General features: G+C 42.0%; 1 protein-coding gene across 1 annotated transcript in view; it reads right to left on the reverse strand.

Moving 5' to 3' along the window:
- ZHX1 (zinc fingers and homeoboxes 1) overlaps nt 1-13,265 on the reverse strand; it is a 29,061-nt gene extending 15,796 nt beyond the window's left edge. The window contains exon 1 of the mRNA XM_014965363.1: nt 12,770-13,265. The gene's annotated coding sequence lies outside the window, so the exon portion shown is untranslated. The remainder of the gene's footprint in view (nt 1-12,769) is intronic.
- Nucleotides 13,266-13,310: the final 45 nt, after the last annotated feature.

A 13,310-nucleotide genomic window follows, 5' to 3' on the forward strand; every position in this document is an offset into this window, starting at 1 on the left:
AAGCATGTATTTTCCATGTCACCTGATCACCTTGGCAGCTAAACCTCATATAGGCAGGGTTTTTTGATTTTTTGTTGGTTTTTTTTTTCCCTCTAAAGTGTTCAATTGAAATCGTGAGTACTCAGTACTTTTAACATCAGGCATCTCTGCGTGATTATTCGTGAAAGCAAGTATCAGACTTATGTAAATGCTTATCGTACCCAATAAAACAGCAGCAGAGTTAGGGATCCTTTTTTCCATAGTTACAGCTCTGTTTTGTTTTGCTTGCTGTGCTGTTACATAGAAAAAGGAAAGGAGGAAGAAATAAATTATTGACACAAAAGGATTTTAAAATGTGTTTTGGGTTGAATAAATATTTAATTCAACCCCCGAAATGCTTCATATTGGCTTTTAAAAATATAGAACAGTAAAAAATGGTTCATTTTAAAAATTGTTTATCAAAAAAGTTTCTCCTTAAAACATCAAAACAAAAGGTTTTATTCTCCTGGGATTTCCTTCTTTAAAATGAAACGATCTGGCACAGACATGATTTCACAAAATGTTCCTTTCGACTTCAATCTGCCTTTTTTTTTTTTTTTTTCCCAGATGAAAAAATTTCTAGAGACTTTCGTTTTCCCAGGCCCTGGTCTACTGCTGGAAGTACAAGACCTTCCTTTCACTTCCCAGAGTTTGTGTCCCCAGACACCTTTCAGCTTCTTCAGAGAGCAAAGCAGCAGCCCTACAGATGGTCTCCTCTGCTAGATAGCCCGACTCATTCTCTAATCATCCCTCCCGCTACACAGGAACCCCCGCGCTTTTAAAGGTGACACAGCTCAGCACAGATTGTCTCCCTCTCCCCTACCCCTCCTCCACTGATTGCAACTAACTGTACGCGCCCTCGTCACATTGGAAACCAGATTTCAAATCAGCTGCTATCTGCTTTCATTAATATTTGCTTCTCACCGTAGCAAAATATCTTCGCAACGGCAATTAAGAGTCTTGGGAGCTCTCTGACTTAAACAAGTGGGACTGGGTCTCAGGGTTCACCAGCTCCCAGAGCTCTGATACCTCCTGCGAGGCCAGTGACATTTGCAGGAGCACAAGCAGCAGCAGCTTAAGGACTATGTGGATGCCAATACAAAACCCCAGATAGGCAGAAGAAGAGAACCCACTTAATACGGGTGGTTTAAAGCAGCCTGCAAATGTGCATGAGGGGCATAGAGCCACAATCAAGAGCAGGTAACAAAACAACCTGCAAATTCTACCTTGGATACAAAAAGGTGGTGACACATTATGACTCATAATTCTGCCAATTTTTTATTTTACTTTTTTTTTTTAAAAGCAGTGGAATGCATTTCTCAGACCTCAGAGCTAGATCCTTGCCAAATTTCAAGTTCCTATGTCAAATCCCCAAGGCACAGAGCTGTTCAGAAGAAGAAAACTAATACAGCTTTTACACTGAGATTGCCTCTCTTCCCTTCCTGGCCTCCCTCCTCACTCCATAAATACTGCTCTTGAACCAGCTGAACGTTCCCCCAATAGTCAATGAACAAAAGCAGCCTCCAAATAGAAATGCTGCGTGAGAAATTCTCATTTCAACAATTGTAAGAAACTGAAAACAAGGACTTACAGCGAACTCACCAGGTGACACTAATACGCACTGCTGCGTGCTCCACAAGTACACCCAGACTTGCATACACCAGGATACAGACTCATAATTTAACTTGTAAAGGATCCCCAAATGCTTGAAATAAATGTACAGATCCAGTGTTTGCATGAGCAAGTGTTTTATGAATGAGGAAAAAGCAAGGACTTGGAGTGTCACTTGAAAAACAAAAAAAAATATATGAACAGTTCTATTGCATGGACCTAGGTTAGCGCATGTCAAGGTGAGGACTTTAAGGCACATTATCAAGGCTGCAACTACTCTTCAGAGCCTCATCTACCACTTAAGTCACCATGGGCTTTTGCTCACACATGCTTCCTCAGAACCTCTTCCACATGCCCCAGCCCCACCTGCTTCCCACCCCATGCCCTCCTTAAAGCCTCCTCCAGCCTCTCAGGTCTGCTACCACTTTGTGAGAAGGTCAAGGAGCACAGAGTGCATGAAAAGTACTTTATTTGCTTTGCCACATGATTTGCTTCTCCACTTAGGAAGTAAAAAATATTACTGCAGAGCTGATATTTAAAAGGTTTTTTTTTAAAATGTGGCTCCAGAATGCTTCCAGTGTCGTATAACAGCTTTACCATTGTAAGCTGAATCACATAAATTAAGAACAAAAAAACCCACAAGAATTCACCTAGTCTCTACTGACAGACTCCTTCCTACTGGTGAGATGCAGAAAAATTTTGCGTTCATGCTTGCAAGCACAGCTGATCTTACAGAAGTTCTTCAGGATGTTATCCTCAGATCTGATCCACCAACACTGGTCAGGCAGCAGCACAAATACACACTTAAGTTTCCCTTTCCATATTCAGGGTACTTGGTCACTGCTTTTAAGTGCCAGTATTCCCAGTGCAGCACTAAACTACCACCAGGACCAGGGTGAGACTGACAAGCTACCTCAGGTCCACCTGCCTCGCACTGCAACGCCAACATACTCTTGGTCTGCCACAGGTGAACATCACTTTAGGGGCACGGTGAGGTGATGGCAGAGTAACAGCATCTCAGCGCTGGCAAGGAGCTGTAACCACTTGTCAGGTGAGGTTGTGGAGACCTGCTGAGAACTTTTAAGGAATTCCATCCTTGGAAGTTTTCAAAATTTGGTAAGATCTTGAACAACTCTATTTATCTTCACAGTTAACTTTGCTTTGAGCAGGAGGCTGTACTAGATAATTTCCAGAAGTCACTTCTACTCTAATTTTTCTCTGCAGGATTTTGGGATGTTTCATCTTGTAACTAAAAGGAGGAGGGCAGCCCAAGCTGCCTGCATAAACAGTCTCTGCAGGTCCCAACTATCTAGTAAAATACCACTGTGTACCGAGTTAACCTTTGTGAAAAGCAAAGCGTTTTTATTTGCAGCAGTGACCCGACTCCACTCCCCTGCAGAGTGCTGTACTGTACTCCTTAGATGCTCCCGCTGATTTCTGTGGGAGATAATGTCTTATTCTGTGTGTGACAAAGACTGATCCCCCCTCTTCCCCCCCCTTGCCATCACGCGTTCACAGAGTGGATAAACATTGTTTACTGCCAATCAGCCCAGTGACAAAAAAAGGTAAAAGATATGGGACTACTGAGCCTTCCAAGTATAACATGCGGAATACAAAGCTGAATCTGGAAGTATGGTCACCCAGGGAAGTCAGAGAGATGACGGCGTACTCAAGTTACCACGGAGCGATGAAGGATCTCAAAGAGTCAGCAGACCAGGACAAGTATCTTGGCCCATGGCAAGGAGGTTTGCAGTTACCATGTTTAACATGTTCTGCTCCACAAGCACTGCTGGACCAGGAGCCCTGAAACAGCCTGATGCTGTCCCACGCTGCTCCTGGCTCACCTAAATGAGGGGCTTGGATGCAGCAGCAAAGTAACCCAGCAACAATCATCAAATACTCCACCAGGCTGGTTCCCTGCTCCCTGTTATCCAGGCTGACGCTCCAAACTTTGACTGTGAACCTCACCTCCATGACTGACTTTCCACCAGACAGGTGATGCCTCTCCTGACTGCTCAGAGCCCTGCTCGAGAGGAAAAAAAACCCAGTTTGGGAACCACTGGCCCAGGCAAGCCAAGGGCTTGGACCTTTTGCCCTGCTCTGCTGGGGCTGCCTGTCACGTGAGCAACTCTTGGAGCAGAAACACAAACCTCGGTGTTCAGCCCTCGGTGGGAAGGAAAAGAGAGAGTTACCGAAAACAGACTAACCACTTTCACTTTTTGTCTCTCATGTAGTAGCATAATGGTAGAAAACTAGCACAATAGGATTTAAGCTGAAAGTATGTAGTTAACTAAAACACTGTGCTTAAAAATGAGTAGCTGTGGGGCTGCTTGCTTTATTTTTGCAGCAGATTTAAACACTCCTCAAAAATCAGATTCTGATTTTAAAATACATAGGTAGTTTAAAGCTGCATAAACATCCTAGGGCCAAAATCATACTCTCACTGATTTAAATGAAAATGGGCACTAGAATTTTATTAAAAAATATGTTATGTGTTGATTAAAACCATTTAAGAAGCAACAGAACAGCCATAAAAAATTACACAGCAGAGAACAGGACAGCATCAGAGTTGGGCGGGAGAAAAAGACGAATCAGTGTTATGTTGAAAACCCCTACTACTTAGAGTAGGAAAATCAAAAGCAGTTTTAGTCAGAAACACCTTGATAATTTATGTTAACGTTTAAAGAACACAGTGAACACATTCCCTCACATGAGTAACACCTATCTAATTTACCAACATTAAACCAGTCGTCCTCATTAAGAGCACCGATGACTGTCTGAAGTACTACTGCTCTAACTGTAAACAGATAAGTTTTTATTAATGGGATAAAAGCACTGAGAAAAAAACATCATCAGTATTAAAATGGACAGTTGTAGTTCACGTAACTTTATTTTTTTAGAAGTTGTCTTAGTTAACCAAGCTGGAAAATCTTAGTAAAAACACTGCATTAGTGGCAGTCAATGACTAACCTTATAGATAGACATTCTCTTTGTAGACATCTGCACTGAGTGAAGACACAAAATATTTTCTGAATGACAGAAGTCTCCTGCCTCAAAGTTGAAAAAGCAGGACAGGTTGTTTTCTATGTAGTATCTCAAATTCAGATTTAAGCATGAGCTCCGCCAGGGCTAAAATCTTAACAGAGATAGATACGTCAGCCAGAAACAATGAATTTAATCTAGTAAGTATAAAAAAGTGTCATATTTTGCCTCAAACAGGTGTTGGGTTAAAAAGACCACAGTCATGCTTGAATAAATGTATTCTTAAATATTCTACATATTTACAGTAGTTTAGTTAATAATACAGACATGTTGTATGCTGTTTAGGGGAATTTTTAATTAAATTTTCATTTCCAATCAAATGCAGTTTGACATAAATCGGGAATAACAGGAATGAATCATTATCTGAAAAATAGATATGCATAATTCACTATTTTCTAAGAAAATGACAAAAAGTAAAAATTAATATTCTGAGAGTATGTTGAGATAAGGGATTGTTAAAAAACACTCACCAATGTAATTTATCTCTTTAAAAAACAAAACTCTGCAAACTACCATGCTATCAAACAATGAAAATCACTTGCCATTTATGAAACTTACTTATCAAAAGCACAAATGCAAATCAAGATCAGAAGAAAGCATTTAAATCAAGGTTCCCTACATGCAGATTTAAACTGTGATTAAATCACCTATTTTAAACCATTTTGATTTCTATCTATTATTCCAGTTCCCATATATTAGGATTGTTTTTTAATTAATGCATTAGTTAAATGACATTTGGGGGGAGGTAGGGGAACACAAAGATTGGTAAGGAAAGGCAAGACGAACACGTCTAGTGTCATTATTAAATCAACCAAATTAAAAGAGCCCAGGATACGACTGGGGTGTGGTACTCAAAGAGAATGTTTATGAGAGTGTCCAAGTTTAGCATAAGAGAAAAGGCAGGCCTGGAAACCCCACGGGAATAAGATGCATCTGTTGTTGCAGGCAGCCCCAGCAAAATGTTACTGGTTCACTAGCCTGGGGCAAGCTTTTTTTTTTTTTTTTAATTTCCCTTTTTTGACAGCCAAGTACAATATTAGCTTGCTTTTTATTTTTTTCTTTGCTTTTTTTTTTCCTCACCATCATCAAGCTGAGGCCGGGTGAGAATATTTTGTGTCTAGACTAATAAATGTTTGTAAGGATTTTGCAAGACTGGTTTATGGGAACAGAATCCACTTTTTGTTTTTCTGCTGGAAAAAGCAGCATTAAAAGCAAATGAGCACCATCATGCATTTGTTTTAAATTGCATATTACAGCACTGCTATTTTGTGTGCAATCAATACATAATTTGGAAGAAAAATGCTTTTAAAATTCAAAGCTATCCCTGAGCAGCTAAGGTTCTCTTGGAAACTGAAGGAGGAGTCTGAAATTATTGTTCTTTTGTTTGCATCCCCCAGTGGGAAAGGCAGCACACAACTAGAAACCACTGTGCTTTGAGGCAGCATGAATCATTAAGAATAAAGATCAACCCCCCTTCATTTAAACATCAGATATTAAAACTGAATGTAGGACAAAGGTAAACTAAACAGACCCTTTCCTTCACAAACAGTTATTGGGTTAAGTAAAATATCAAAGGGACTATATAAATCTTGTAACTTCCTCTACTGAAATTAAAAAGGATACTTACATTTTACAAAACATGGCCTGTCTAGATCCCAGCTACAAGCATCAACTTAATCAGTGGAAATTACCGGGATACGCATGGGCCAAAACCTACATTTTCTTTTTAATATTTGTTTTGGAGGGCGGGGTATCTCAAGATGAAATGGCTGACTGAGCTTTTTATTTCATTGCTTTGGGTGGAAATGACCAAATCTTTCCAGACAAAGTCACGCAGAGAAGCTGCTGTGGTGCCCAGCCATCTCCAGCCCCAGCCCTCCAGCAGCCTCCCACCCTGGGCTCCTCCCTCTGCAGCACCCGGACCCCAGCACTGCCCGGGTGAGGAAGAGGGATTCACCCGATAGTAACTTCAGGAGGATTACATCCAGAAATAGGATATTCACTCAAATAAAAGCAGCACGTAATTCTGCCCTTAGAACCAGCTCGTGCCCATACGCCTCTGGCATAAACTGCAGTAAAAGTATTGCTCGCCCTCTGTCAGGAAGGCTGTATGACCACGGGGTACTGTCAGCACCTACACAAATGCTAATATACTGGAAAGCTTTCAAAGCAAAGGACTCTGAAGTACAATTTCAGTGTCTTCAGTAATGTAAAACTTCTGATCATTATCTACAGTGATTAATATAGGTTTCTAAGGATGTGTGCATGTGACCATCTCTTTATTATGTGTGGAAAGAGTAAACTTACTGCACTTCAATATTACTCTTTTTTTTTTTCTTCATCTCTTCCCTCCTTTCCCCAGAAGAAACAAACAGCTGATGTTGACAAGGCCTTATTTTTCCCCTGGAGGAACCCCAAGGCTAGAGAATTAAAAGGAAAAAAAAAAAGTGCTACTTGTCAAGAATCAGATTTAAAACGAACATTTGTGGAGTGTAAGATAAAACACCCAAAGTTGCAATCATTTCACACACACACAGTCTCCTTCCATCTTAAATTATTTCTTTTAATGAAGTTAAAAAAAAAAAAAGTTCTCTACTCACCTACAAACTCCTCCAACAAATTTAAGTAAAACACATTAAGAAGTCAAATTTGAAAATAACTCTTAAGCTACAAGGAGTCAAGTTGTGTGAGTCTGTGTCATATTTTAACAGATGCCTACAATGCCAGCAGACATCTCGTATGGGGCACCAACTCCTCAGACTGATCCATACACAAAAGCCTTTGGATTGAATAGGTGGACTGTCTGGCGGATGAGGAATTGGTTGGGTAGTCACATCCAGAAGGCAGTGGTCAACAGCTCAATGTCCAGATGGAGATCAGTGACAAGTGATGTCCCTCAGGGGGACATCCTCTGACTCCCCCGGGAGTCTGTATTGGGACCAGTACTGTTCAGTATCTTCATCAACGACATAGACACTGGGATCAAGCACACCCTCTTTGCAGATGACACCAAGCAGAGTGGTGAGGTTGACATGCCTGAGGGGAGGGATGCCATCCAGAGGGACCTGGGCAAGCTCAAGAAGTGGGCCCACGTGAACCTCCTGAGGTTCAACAAGGCCAAGTGCAGGGTCAGGGCAACCCCCAGTATCAATACAGGCTGGGGGATGAAGGCATTGAGAACAGCCCTGCTGAGAAGGACTTGGGGATACTGGTGGATGAGAAACTACACATGAGCCAACAATGTGCACTCACAGTCCAGAAAGCCAACTGTGTCCTGGGCTGCACCAGAAGAAGCATGGCCAGGAGGACGAGGGAGGTAATTCTGCCCCTCTACTCCACTCTGGTGAGACCCCATCTGGAACCCTGCATCCAGCTCTGGGGCCCCCAACATAAGAAGGACATGGACCTGTGGGAATGGGTCCAGAGGAGGGCCACAAAAATGATCAGAGGGATAAAACACCTCCCTTATGAGGACCAGGCTGAGAGAGTAGGGGTTGTTCAGCCTGGAGAAGAGAAGGCTCCAGGGAGATCTCACTACAGCCTTTCAGTACTTAAAGAGAGCGCATAAGAAAGATGGGGACAAACTTTCTAGCAGGACCTGTTGCAATAGGACAAGGGGTAATGGTTTTAAACTAAAAGAAGGAAGATTTAGACTAGATGTAAGGAAGAAATTTTTTACAATGAGGGTGGTGAAACACTAGCCCAGGTTGCCCAGAGCGGTGGTAGATGCCCCATCCCTGGGAACATTCAAGGTCAGGTTGGACTGGGTTCTGAGCAACCTGATCTAGTTGAAGATGTCCCTGCTTATTGCAGGGGAGATTGGACTAGTTGGTCTTTAAAGATCCCTTCCAACCCAAACTATTCTATGATTCTATGAACTTAAACTCCAGGCATGGTGAATCGTTTTGTTAGCCCAGACCCTCACTGAGAAGTCTGGAGGACAGAGCCGTACATATTCAACACTGCAAACAAGGCTGGACATTGTGCAGTGCTGAATGCTCCAAAAAAAATTCCACCGAAGCTACAAATGTGTTTCATCTTGCTGAGAATCCTACTGAGAAGGAGAAACCCCTGAGCTTTCATGCTTGCTCCATCTCACTTGGCAACTGCTGCCAAGTGCCTAACTACTCCCGATACAGCTCTGATTTGCAGAGTGCCCTCAGCTCCAGCTGATGTGGCTGAAGGCAGCTGACCTACGTATAAAAAAGCAGTATTTCTTTTTTTTTACTTTGAGAGTTTTCTAAAGATTAACTAGGAATCCAAACTTTTTGAAAAAGCACACAGCTGTAACTCAGGTTTAACTGCCAGTCTTCTACAGCCCAGGTAGTAATAATTTTTCTTTTCTGACTCCTTCCCCATTGTGTCCCCTTTACTCTTTTTAGGACATACAAGATTCCTAGATCATTTTGACCTAATTACCAAAACAGAGCCTTACACCACGCATAGAGCCAGTAGGAAAGCTTCAAAATCAGCAGCATTTTGACATATGAAGCATGTCTTTCCATTATAACACATGGAGGAAGGCAATCACATTAGTGCCATGTTTTGTTTAAGCTAATATACTGCAATTTTTACGAAAGCCAAGCTTAGAGACCTCTACCAAGACTGCCTCAAGACTAAGCAAACATGTATTTCCACCTATGAAGTTCCTGGCACCTTTGTAAGCTAAGACAATATTAAAATATTTATACTCCTAACCTATAAACAAAGATTCAAGCATTAAAACCTATATAAAACGATTGCCTAATTCACAATATTCATGGTAAGCTAACAGCTACCTCCCATCCAATATATGTGGCTCATAAAAAGCTTTGAAGATTCAAAGCGCTGAACATGTGGAACTTCTATCAGAGCCATCAGAAAGTTCACAAGCTCATTTCTGTCCTTCTGTCTGGCGGGGTGAATCTGGCGCTCGCAGAACGACGCTGGCTTTGCCAAAGAGCGAGGGCTGGCGTTATTCATGCCTCATTACACAGTTCTGTCTGCCCACTGTTTAAACAAAACTGCCAGCCTTCAAGGCTCGCTTGAGCAACGACTTCAAATTGTGGGTCCCCTGGCAGCCTGTTAAATTCCTTCAACTCCTAGCGAGACCAGCGCGTAAGGAAGGTGAGCAGCAGGCTCCAAAACGCCAGTGGGGAAGGCCAAGTTGCACGGAGTGAACCCAAAATACCAAACTCACTTCCTGAAATGGCTCCAAACGCAATTTGAAGTCTGTTCTTTGGAGGCAGAATATACTGAGCTCCTTTAGACCTGTTCGGCACAAGCAGGGGTCACACTGCTGAACAATGTTTGCAACGTTAAGTTCTTTGCTGTCTTTGACACCATTAAAGGAGTGCAAAAAGTATCATATTCAAACTTCTTTACCATTTTTTCCTAAGGGTTCTCTCATCTAGCCACATGTGTTCCTCTTTTAGTCATCAGCAATTTTCCTAGTTTCTGTGCTTTAGCCTGATGCTGCCCTTTTTGTATTTTTTACGATATAATAAATGTACTCTGTGTTACAGTTCTTGCCCCTTTAGATCGTACCCTTTTTCATTGAATTCTATTGAACTTTAACATTTACTACGATCTCAAAGCTTTTAAGAATAAAAGAATGGTACACATCTTCCCCCATGCGACAACAGCAGACTTTTGCTCAATTTGGGCTGATTTCTGAAGCTAGTTAGAAAGGATTCCCTGGTAGTAGAGACAGTGTTTTATGAAATACGGTACAGTTCACTGAACTCTGAAGAATATGAAAAAGACTTCAGTGGACCTTCTGAAGTTCCTTCCAGTTCCTTGACAGAAAGACAACAGAACTGGGAATGAACCATCAGTTAAAGTGACGCAAGGCACTGAATTATGAAATGCCATCTGGCTGGTACAGGATAAGGAAATGTATCATTTTTGATGGCTTCCACCTCCACAGAAAAAGAAACAACTGTTTATGCAGCAAAGTGTTTTGAATATTTGGGAAGGTCCTGAACTAACCACAAATTAAAAAAAGAGAGGGGAAAAAAAAGAAAAAGAGAAGATGAATTGGAATAAAGACAATAAATTGGAATTAATAATAATCATGATGCTGAAAAAATAAGCAATCACATCCCTTTAATAGCTTGAAGAAAGAAACTGCTTTAATGCCTAATCTGACAACATCAGAAATTTAAATAACAACAAAAAGTCATATACTTATTGGCATATATTCAACAAAGCTGATGCTACTGACACATAGTGGGGAGATACATGACTAGAACACTAAGATCAATATTGCTCCCTATATAGGAAATACCGAGTAAACAAAAGAAAATGGGGAAATGGCACTATATTGAAAATTGCACCAGTTGTTTCCAAGTCACTGACAACTCAGAAGAAAACCACCTTGGATACTTATGGATCAATGACCCTGCATCTAAAGTGCAAGGCGAGGGAATATTGACCATTAATACACGGAAGAGAACAGCATGTCCATGCACTCAGCTAAAAAATGTTCAGAACCTTCCCCGCTTCATGACCCCAAAACTGTTATCGCACAGGACTTTAATTTAATAAACAGACACTGAGAAGATCGTTCTGCCAATTTTGCAACAGACTCAGGATTTCTAAAAATTAGAAAACATAAAAATACTGAATTTGACACAGTGGAATTCTTGACTAGACCTCAGTTTGACAGGTAAAGAGAAACCCAGCACCAAAACAAAGATTAGCCATAGGTTAGCTACAAGTGATAGTGCCTTGGTTATACTTATTCTGTGCAAACTGAATAAAACCCAGTTTATATGTACTCGGTACTTTAAAAGTTCCAGTTTCATAAAGCTGGAAAAAATCCTGAACTCAGACTTGAGGAAAGAATCTGACTTCAAAGATACATGACTATTTCTTAAATCAGACTCTTCTGAAGTGACTTCCGAACAAAAGGCTCATCAACCACAACTAGATGAGAAAGTTAACCAAAATTTAATCCTTTCCCTCAGACTACATAAAAACAAATAGGGGAAAAGCAGGGGAGAAGCTCAGGGGTAGCAATAAGCTTAAGTGAAATGCTATAGACTGCTCAGTGAAGCAAAAGACATGAGAAACAGTCTTCTCAGTATATCAGGAACAAAAGGAATCCTAACAATAGTACGAAGTCCATTATTAGATAGAAATTTTTCAGTACTGAGAAATCTACAAAAGGCAGAATTGTTCAATACACAGCTCTAACAGTCTCCAATGATATATTAGTACGCAGTGATAAATATTGTCTATTCCAATAATAACCAACAGTGATAAATGAGAGCAATTAAGCCTAGACACCAGGACACTAGATCCAGCCAAAACAGGCACAGGTCATCAAGGGTGTTTCAAGAGAGGAAATAATCCAGAAGAGAGGGGTAAGAGTAGAAAAGTATGGTTCACAAAGAAAAGATCTATCTCAAACTGCTATGTTTTACAAAGACAAGTTTGGGGATGATCATAGTATACAGACACTGCCCAAATGCAACAGCATTCCACCTAGCAAAGAGAAAAACCACTACCCTGAAGTTAAAGGCAAATAACAAAAAATGGCATCTACTTCTAATCGGCGCAGGGGAATTCATTTAACACCACAAGTGAAACAGACTGCCTTGCTGGCAATGCTTAAAGGCAGTAACAAAAGGGTTTTTTTTAAATGATGCATGCTTGCTCAAAGAGGTTGTAATTAGGGCAGTCCTACAGTCTGCATCACGCAGGTTGTTTTAAACAGGGTTTCTGTAAGTATTCAGAAGCTTTCTTTTCCTTCAAATCCTTCTAAGCAAAAACGAAAAAAAACCAACAGCCTGCTGGTCAAAAGCAACAGCACAGCTTTTAAAATTCCTCATTCCTACGTTTAATGGAATATTTGTTTTCATGTAACAAGTTTCATAACAAAATCCACTTTTTATTTATACAATGTTTGTATGCACTTTGACATGCCCAATACACCGTCTGCACATCTCTATTTTAAAAATAAATGGCACCTACTCCAGCTGGCAGACCGAGAGCCCTCTCAGCCTTCCCTATTCTACATGACACCGTACAAAGTAAACTTCTCCATCCTTCCGTTAACTGTTTAACCCACCGGAAAGTCCACGCAGCTCAGAAATAAAGCGCCAGTACCTACCAGGTAACGTTCACTATTGCAGGCACCCGGAGCCCTTTCAGAGATCCAGCACTGCCTCCATTATGGGGTTTATTGAAGCCGGTGTCGGTCTCCAGTGCCGCACATCCTGATCTAGGGGAGAGCCGAGGGTCAGAACGCACCCCAAAACCCAGACACCCCCAGAAGAGCAAACCAGACATCTTCCCCAACTTTGCCTGCGCCTAACACCCCGCTGCTCCTCCGCGCTCGCCCCCGCTCCGCGGGACAACTCCGGAGACACAACTTCATGGCTCGCTGGCTGCCTGTCAGCCCGTCCCCCTGCCCGGTGACAGCGGGCGGCACCGCGCCGGCTCCTCCGGGAGTGAACTTCTCCGCTCTCTTCGCCGACTGACGGATCTTCCCTCGCCCCGGGGCGAGTAAAACCGCGCACGGGCTCCCGGCTGGGCAGCGGGCACAGGAGGAGCGGGGAGGGGAGGTGCTCCTCGGACTCGAAGGGGTGTAACCCCGCTGCGGGCCGGGCCGGGGGCACGCAGCCACCCCCTTCCAAGTGACACCCCGGCTC

This window comes from Calidris pugnax, unplaced genomic scaffold, assembly GCF_001431845.1.
Source record: "Calidris pugnax isolate Ruff unplaced genomic scaffold, ASM143184v1 scaffold41, whole genome shotgun sequence".
NCBI classification, from domain to species: Eukaryota; Metazoa; Chordata; class Aves; order Charadriiformes; family Scolopacidae; genus Calidris; species Calidris pugnax.